Consider the following 7,086-nt stretch of genomic DNA (forward strand, 5'->3'; position numbering starts at 1 on the left):
TGTAATGTCCTTAAAACAAGTCAAAATGAGGCTCAGTAGTGCGTGTGGCCTCCACATGCCTGTATGACCTCCCTACAACGCCTGGGCATGCTCCCGATGAGGTGGCTCAGTGTGAACCTGCTTTCATCTGTGAAAGCACAGGGCGCCAGTGGCGAATTTGCCAATCTTGGTGTTCTCTGGCAAATGCCAAACGTCCTTCACGGTGTTGGGCTGTAAGCACAACCCCCACCTGTGGACGTCGGGCCCTCATACCACCCTCATGGAGTCTGTTTCTGACCGTTTGAGCAGACACATGCACATTTGTGGCCTGCTGGAGGTCATTTTGCAGGACTCTGGCAGTGCTCCTCCTTGCACAAAGGCGGAGGTAGCGGTCCTGCTGCTGGGTTGTTGCCCTCCTACGGCCTCCTCCACGTCTCCTGATGTATTGGCCTGTCTCCTGGTAGCGCCTCCATGCTCTGGACACTACGCTGACAGACACAGCAAACCTTCTTGCCACAGCTCGCATTGATGTGCCATCCTGGATGAGCTGCACTACCTGAGCCACTTGTGTGGGTTGTAGACTCCGTCTCATGCTACCACTAGAGTGAAAGCACCACCAGCATTCAAAAGTGACCAAAACATCAGCCAGGAAGCATAGGAACTGACAAGTGGTCTGTGGTTATCACTTGCAGAACCACTCCTTTATTGGGGGTGTCTTGCTAATTGCCATTAATTTCCACCTGTTGTCTATTCCATTTGCACAACAGCATGTGAAATGTATTGTCAATCAGTGTTGCTTCCTAAGTGGACAGTTTGATTTCACAGAAGTGTGATTGACTTGGAGTTACATTGTGTTGTTTAAGTGTTCCCTTTATTTTTTTGAGCAGTGTATTTTTCCTTATTATTTTTATTTTACTCTGAGAACCAGTTTTAAATGTTGTATTATTTTTCTCTCTCTATGTTCTGCTGTATTGTTGTCTTTGATGTGTTGTTTTATACTACTACCAAATAACTTACAAGGGCAATTATTTTCTAAATGCTGGTGCTGAAAAGTCAATAAACAAAGTATTAAAAAAATTAAAAATACAGTACCAGTCAAAGGTTTGGACACACCTACTGATTCAAGGGTTTTTCTTTATTTTTACTATTTTCTACATTGTAGAATAATAGAGAAGACATCAAAACTATGAAATGACACATATGGAATCATGTAGTAACCAAAAAAAGTGTTAAACAAATCAAAATATATTTTATATTTGAGATTCTTCAAAGTAGCCACCCTTTGCCTTGATGACAGTTCTGCACACTCTTGGCACACACAAAAATTCTGTCAACTAGCTTCACGAGGAATGCTTTTCCAACTAGTATGAAGGAGTTCCCACATATGCTCAGCACTTGTTGGCTACTTTTCCTTCACTCTGCTGTCCAACTCATCCCAAACCATCTCAATTGGGTTGAGGTCAGGTGATTGTGGAGGTGTCGTGGACATTTCCTGTATTTACCAAATCATGAGAGCAAACCACACACAAGTCAGAGTTATCATAAAGTCCATCTTTAATTATATGAGCTCCATCACAACCCTGTGACTCTCAGATCAATTCAGTGTCTATAAATGAATTCTCTGAGAGTCCTTACACATTGCAACTGAGATCCTTTATAGCAAAGACACACATAGCCAGACAGCATTGGGTTTAAATTATCGTTCAGCTTTGTCTCCTAAACTATGTTCTTATCTCGCTCTCAGGACCATAAAACAAAACCTATATTTACAGGCATATATCAAATACACCCCTCCTGGACAAGATCACAGAGACACAGTGACTGGCACACAGACATTGTGGAGCCAAGAAATAATTGGTTTAAAAGATATGTTTACATATGAAGACAAGCTTGACCCCTCCCCTCTCTGCGGCCCAAGTAACTGACCCCATGACAGAGAACAGATAACTGCAACCGGCCAGCACTATAGTACAACAAAATACATTCTGATGAGAAGTAACTCACAAGCATATAATGAAAATAAAACATCTTATCTATGTTACACAACTAATTCAGATTATTCCCCAATAGAGGCCAGGTCATCTGATGCAGCCCTCCACCACTCTCCTAATTGGTCAAATAGCCCTTACACAGCCTGGAGGTGTGTTTGGTCATTGTCCTGTTGAAATACAAATGATAGTCCCACTAAACGCAAAACAGATGGGATGGCATATCACTGCAAAAATGCTGTGGTAGCCATACTGGTTAGGTGTACCTTGAATTCTAAATAAATCACAGTGTCACCAGCAAAGCACAACCACACCTCCTCCACCATGCTTCACGGTGGGCCCCACACATGCGAAGATCATCCGTTCACCTACTCTGCGTCTCACAAAGACACAGGAGTTGGAATCTAAAATCTAAAATTTGGACTCATCAGACCGAAAGGACAGATTTACACCGGTCTAATGTCCATTGCTCGTGTTTCTTTGCCCAAGCAAGTCTCTTCTTAGTGGTGTCCTTTAGTAGTGGTATCTTTGCAGCAATTGGACCATGAAGGCCTGATCCACGAATGAGAACCAGTTTCATCATAGCGCTTGATGGTTTTTGTGACTGCACTTGAAGAAACGTTCAAAGTTCTTGAAAATGTCCGGCTTGACTGACCTTCATGTCTTAAAGTAATGGGCTGTTGTTTCTCTTTGCTTATTTGAGCTGTTCTTGCCGTACTATGGATTTGGTATTTTACCAAATAGGGCTATCTTCCTTTTACCACCCTTACTATGTCACAACACAACTGATTGGCTCAAGCGCATTAAGAAGAAAAGAAATTCCACAAATTAACTTTTAACAAGGCACACCTGTTGTTAATTGAAATGCATTCCAGGTGACTACCTCATGAAGCTGGTTGAGAGAATGTCATGAGTGTGCAAGCTGTCATCAAGGCAAAGGGTGGCTACTTTGAACAATCTCAAATATAAAATATATTTTGATTTGTTTAACACTTTTTTGTTTACTATATGATCCCATTTGTGTTATTTCATAGGTTTGATGTCTTCACTATTATTCTACAATGTAGAAAAATAGTAAAAATAAAGAAAAAACATTGAATCAGTAGGTGTGTCCAAACTTTTGACTGGTACTGTATATATTATTTTTCACTGTCTACAGCTTCCTCTGACTACACCCTCTGCACCTATCCTCTTTGCCTGTCCCTCCTACTCTGTACCTGAGTGCTCAACGAAGGATCCGATTACACTACCCAAAATACTAATGTAGACAAAACTGACATGAGATCAGTGTGTAGGGGATGAGGCAGCATCAGCCAACCTGTACCTGAGCAGCAGAGAAGATGTAGAGCAGATAGTGCTGATGAAAGAGCCAACAACACTGCAGCAGTAGCTCCCCTCCACTCGTGGCAGCCATAGCAGGTTGATGACGTGTCTCCAGTTGTGATCTGTTCCGCCACACAAACAGGCTCTCCTGAAGGCTTCTCTGGATAAGAGGACCAGCATGGAGTACAGCAGAATCAACCTGTACACACACACACACACACACTATGTGGTGTTAGTATTTGTTTCAATGCAGGTTCACAGCAGCTCATACTGCAGCAGGAGTGTATTCATCATGGTAACATGGTAACTGTTTAAGAAACAAATGGAAGCAAAAAGAGCAAACGAACTAAACGGGGAGGGACCTCCCTGAAATTTGTCCTATAGAAACTCTCGTTTTCGTTGTAAAATGTGTTCTGTTTGGAGTAAACAGTTTCCCTTGCCAAACGTTTTGCAACGGAATCCGAGTAATGAATACACCCCAGGTGTAGTAAACCAGTCTTACCTGACGTTAACCACGCCAATCAGCTCTTTGGACATAAAGCGCAGTGTGAACACGTTCAGCAGAAAGGTGAGTGCACGAAACATGACCTAAAAATCATCAGGAGCATATTCAGTCACACACAAATAGACATACAAAATATATAAATGTAATCAGTGAACTGTGGAATCGAGATTGCTCTGTAGATGTCTTTCTGCCACTTTAATATTTTACGACTCAATGCCTCAGGGCATCACACACACATGAATCAAATCAACAACTGCTACACAATCTATGCATTCAGAAAAAGTAGCTACACAAGCCGGATCTTTCTTCTACAACGCACTTAAAACTGTCCTCCACACATTACTCTGAGGGAGTGGATATAAGGAATTTCAGCAAGGACACTAGATAGCTGTCATCAAGTGCAAAAATTAGTTTGACATCATAGCTAAATATAATAACTACATTACCTGAAGCAAGACATTGTATGATGCGAGAGTAGAGGCATTTTCCAGCACATCTTGGGAACTCATCTTGCAGTTAACTAGTCCTCCTCCTTACTTGCCTGTATGATGAGGTTTCTCCTGAAAGTGGACCGTGAAAAGGGTCATAATCAAAGATATGGACAGTTCAAATCTGTAGCATTTTTAGTGCCATTGGTCTTTTCTGGTGGCGGGTTTGAACATATCTGACAACAGCTAGTTAGAGAGATTTCTGCTTCATGCACCCAACATCTGTATACATGGAACGTCATTACGTCGATTTCACTACATAAGGCAGTTAACTTATATCGTCAAAAATGTATGAAAACAATTGCATTTTTTATTTTTTTTATTTAAGGATAGGGGTAAGCATAAGGTTAGAAGTGTGGTAAGGTTTAAAATCACATTTTAAGAAGATACATTTTAGAAATAGGCAGGTTTAGTTTTTTATATATATTTTTTGTATATTATAAAGAAATTCCAAATATATAAAATAGAAAAACAAACAGAGTATTCAACAGAGTATACACACATTAGAAACAACAGTCAAGGGAATAAAGTCAATACATTTTATAAAGACCTTGTAAAAATTACAAACATTCAAAGTTTTTATTTATTTTATGTTATGAAAGAAGAAATTGTGTTTATATATTGTTAAATTTCATTCTCAAAAATAACAAACAGAGGCTTTTGACGCTTACATTTTACATTTGTGAATATGGAATTTAGCTAAAATAACAATGACTTGGATTCAAAAGAAAGGCTTTGCATAGACTTTGCTTTACATTGTAAAACAAAATATCACATTTTTAAGGAGAAGAGAAAAATTACATGTGTATATATCTAAAAGAAATTTACAGATACTGTATCTTGCCACAGCTTTTGGGTATAAGAGCAAAGCCAAACTAAATGTAAAAAAGTCTCCGGTTGTTCATTATTGAAGGTACAATAAATATGAATGTATTTTTCTAACTTTTCAAGATCATGTTTAGTAGGGTAGCACTTGTCGACTAATTTATATGAAACGTATGCCATCTTATTAGTTATAAAGAAACTACTGAGAGAGACAAAAAAAAAAAAAATCCTAAAAGCCCATTCCAGAAAGACATGACATATGGGACTGAAACAATATTACATTAAAATAAGGCGTGTATTTTCCTAACGTTGTTAAAAACAGGAGAGAAACATATCTTGCCAGCTGGTGAGTCAGCTCGATCAAGAGATGGTAAAGAAGAGAGCATAGATTTGGATACATCCTTAAAAAGTTAAATAACTACAGAGGGGATTGCATAAAAAACTACAGTAAATTCATTTGGAGTTATCAGTATCTTATGAAAAGCTAAACAATTTGACATAATAAAAGAAAACACCTTAATCATTGAACAAACAGTTGACTCACCAATAGGAGATTGTTTAGGAACCATTTATCAAAAAACAGGGACTTGCCTTTGTATAAAATGCCTGAATCTATTATTCCAGATAAAATATCTGTATGGAGAAAAATTGTGCTTGTAGATCAAAGACCATGCTAAAAGGGATTGTTATGGAAATTAGATGAATTATTCGGGATTTTTTCAATATTGTAATTACACATTAGGAACATTTTGAGGCCACCTAAAGGAGAAAAAACATATCGAGAGATACAATTCCATATACAGCTAGCATTCTTCAGGAATTGCTTAATCCAATTAATCTTGAGTGCTATTCAAAGTGGGAAAATCAAGTAAATTATGACCAACCCTCTTCATAATCACAGATGTCTTGATATAATGTGTCCTGTTCTTCCATACAAGATTAAAAGGCACATTATCAATGTTCTTGCTTATCTGATTTTCGACATGCAGCATACGTGAGCCTGGAAATACCCTCAGCCTTTGTGAGCAATATTCTACCATTCAGAGATAAATCCCTTTGTAACCAATGATTGAGTTTATTTTCAGATTTAGGCGGGTTTACGACTTTGTGGCTGTGGTAACTAGTAACGACCAATATCTATGTTGAAGACCCATTACGTCGCCAGAACGATGTGTACATTATGCAAGTGGCCCGTTAGGTGGCATCGTCACTCCAATATTGATTTTTAGACACAAGAACTAAATCAGAAATGAAGGTAAATTCTCATGGGAATTTAATTTAGATTCAACAATTTGCAGAAAGCAAAGGTATTTGATTGGTTAATCTTGCTAATAGGCAATTTCTTGATAAATTCACTGAGAGTGTGGTTTATAAAACATCACTGTGTTTTGTATGTTCATCACAGAGTGAGTAACACTTGACAAGTGACTAAAGACACTGGGAGTTGATGATTTTTTATTAAGATGTAAAATGGAGACAGTAAAAAAAGCTAATCCTTAGCGCACCAATAATATACGCAACAACAATATACATATAGATCTATATACAGAATCTTGCTAAGTACCACTCAAATAAAGACATTCATATAGCATCATACACAATAAGCACTTATTCACTTACACCAAATCTGTCCCTGTCCCAGATGACGCTACATGGAATGGCAGGGATACCTGTAGTTGCTCAGTCTGAACTTGGTCTTGTTATGGCAAACACAGACCACAACTCCCTCGTACTTGGCTAGTAGATGCAAGGGCTCCCCATGCAGTGACAAACTGAACTTTGATTCAGTTAATCTTTCAAGAGTACGTGACACACATTCAGAGGTTGTTGAGATTGAGAGGTGGTTGGTGTTGGTATGAGGTCTTTATGCATGCAAACAGCTCATTCACACAAAACCCTCTGCATTGACATTTCCATTTCCTCACACACACACACACACACACACACACACACACACACACACACACACACACACACA

Source organism: Oncorhynchus mykiss, chromosome 17, assembly GCF_013265735.2.
Source record: "Oncorhynchus mykiss isolate Arlee chromosome 17, USDA_OmykA_1.1, whole genome shotgun sequence".
NCBI lineage: Eukaryota > Metazoa > Chordata > Actinopteri > Salmoniformes > Salmonidae > Oncorhynchus > Oncorhynchus mykiss.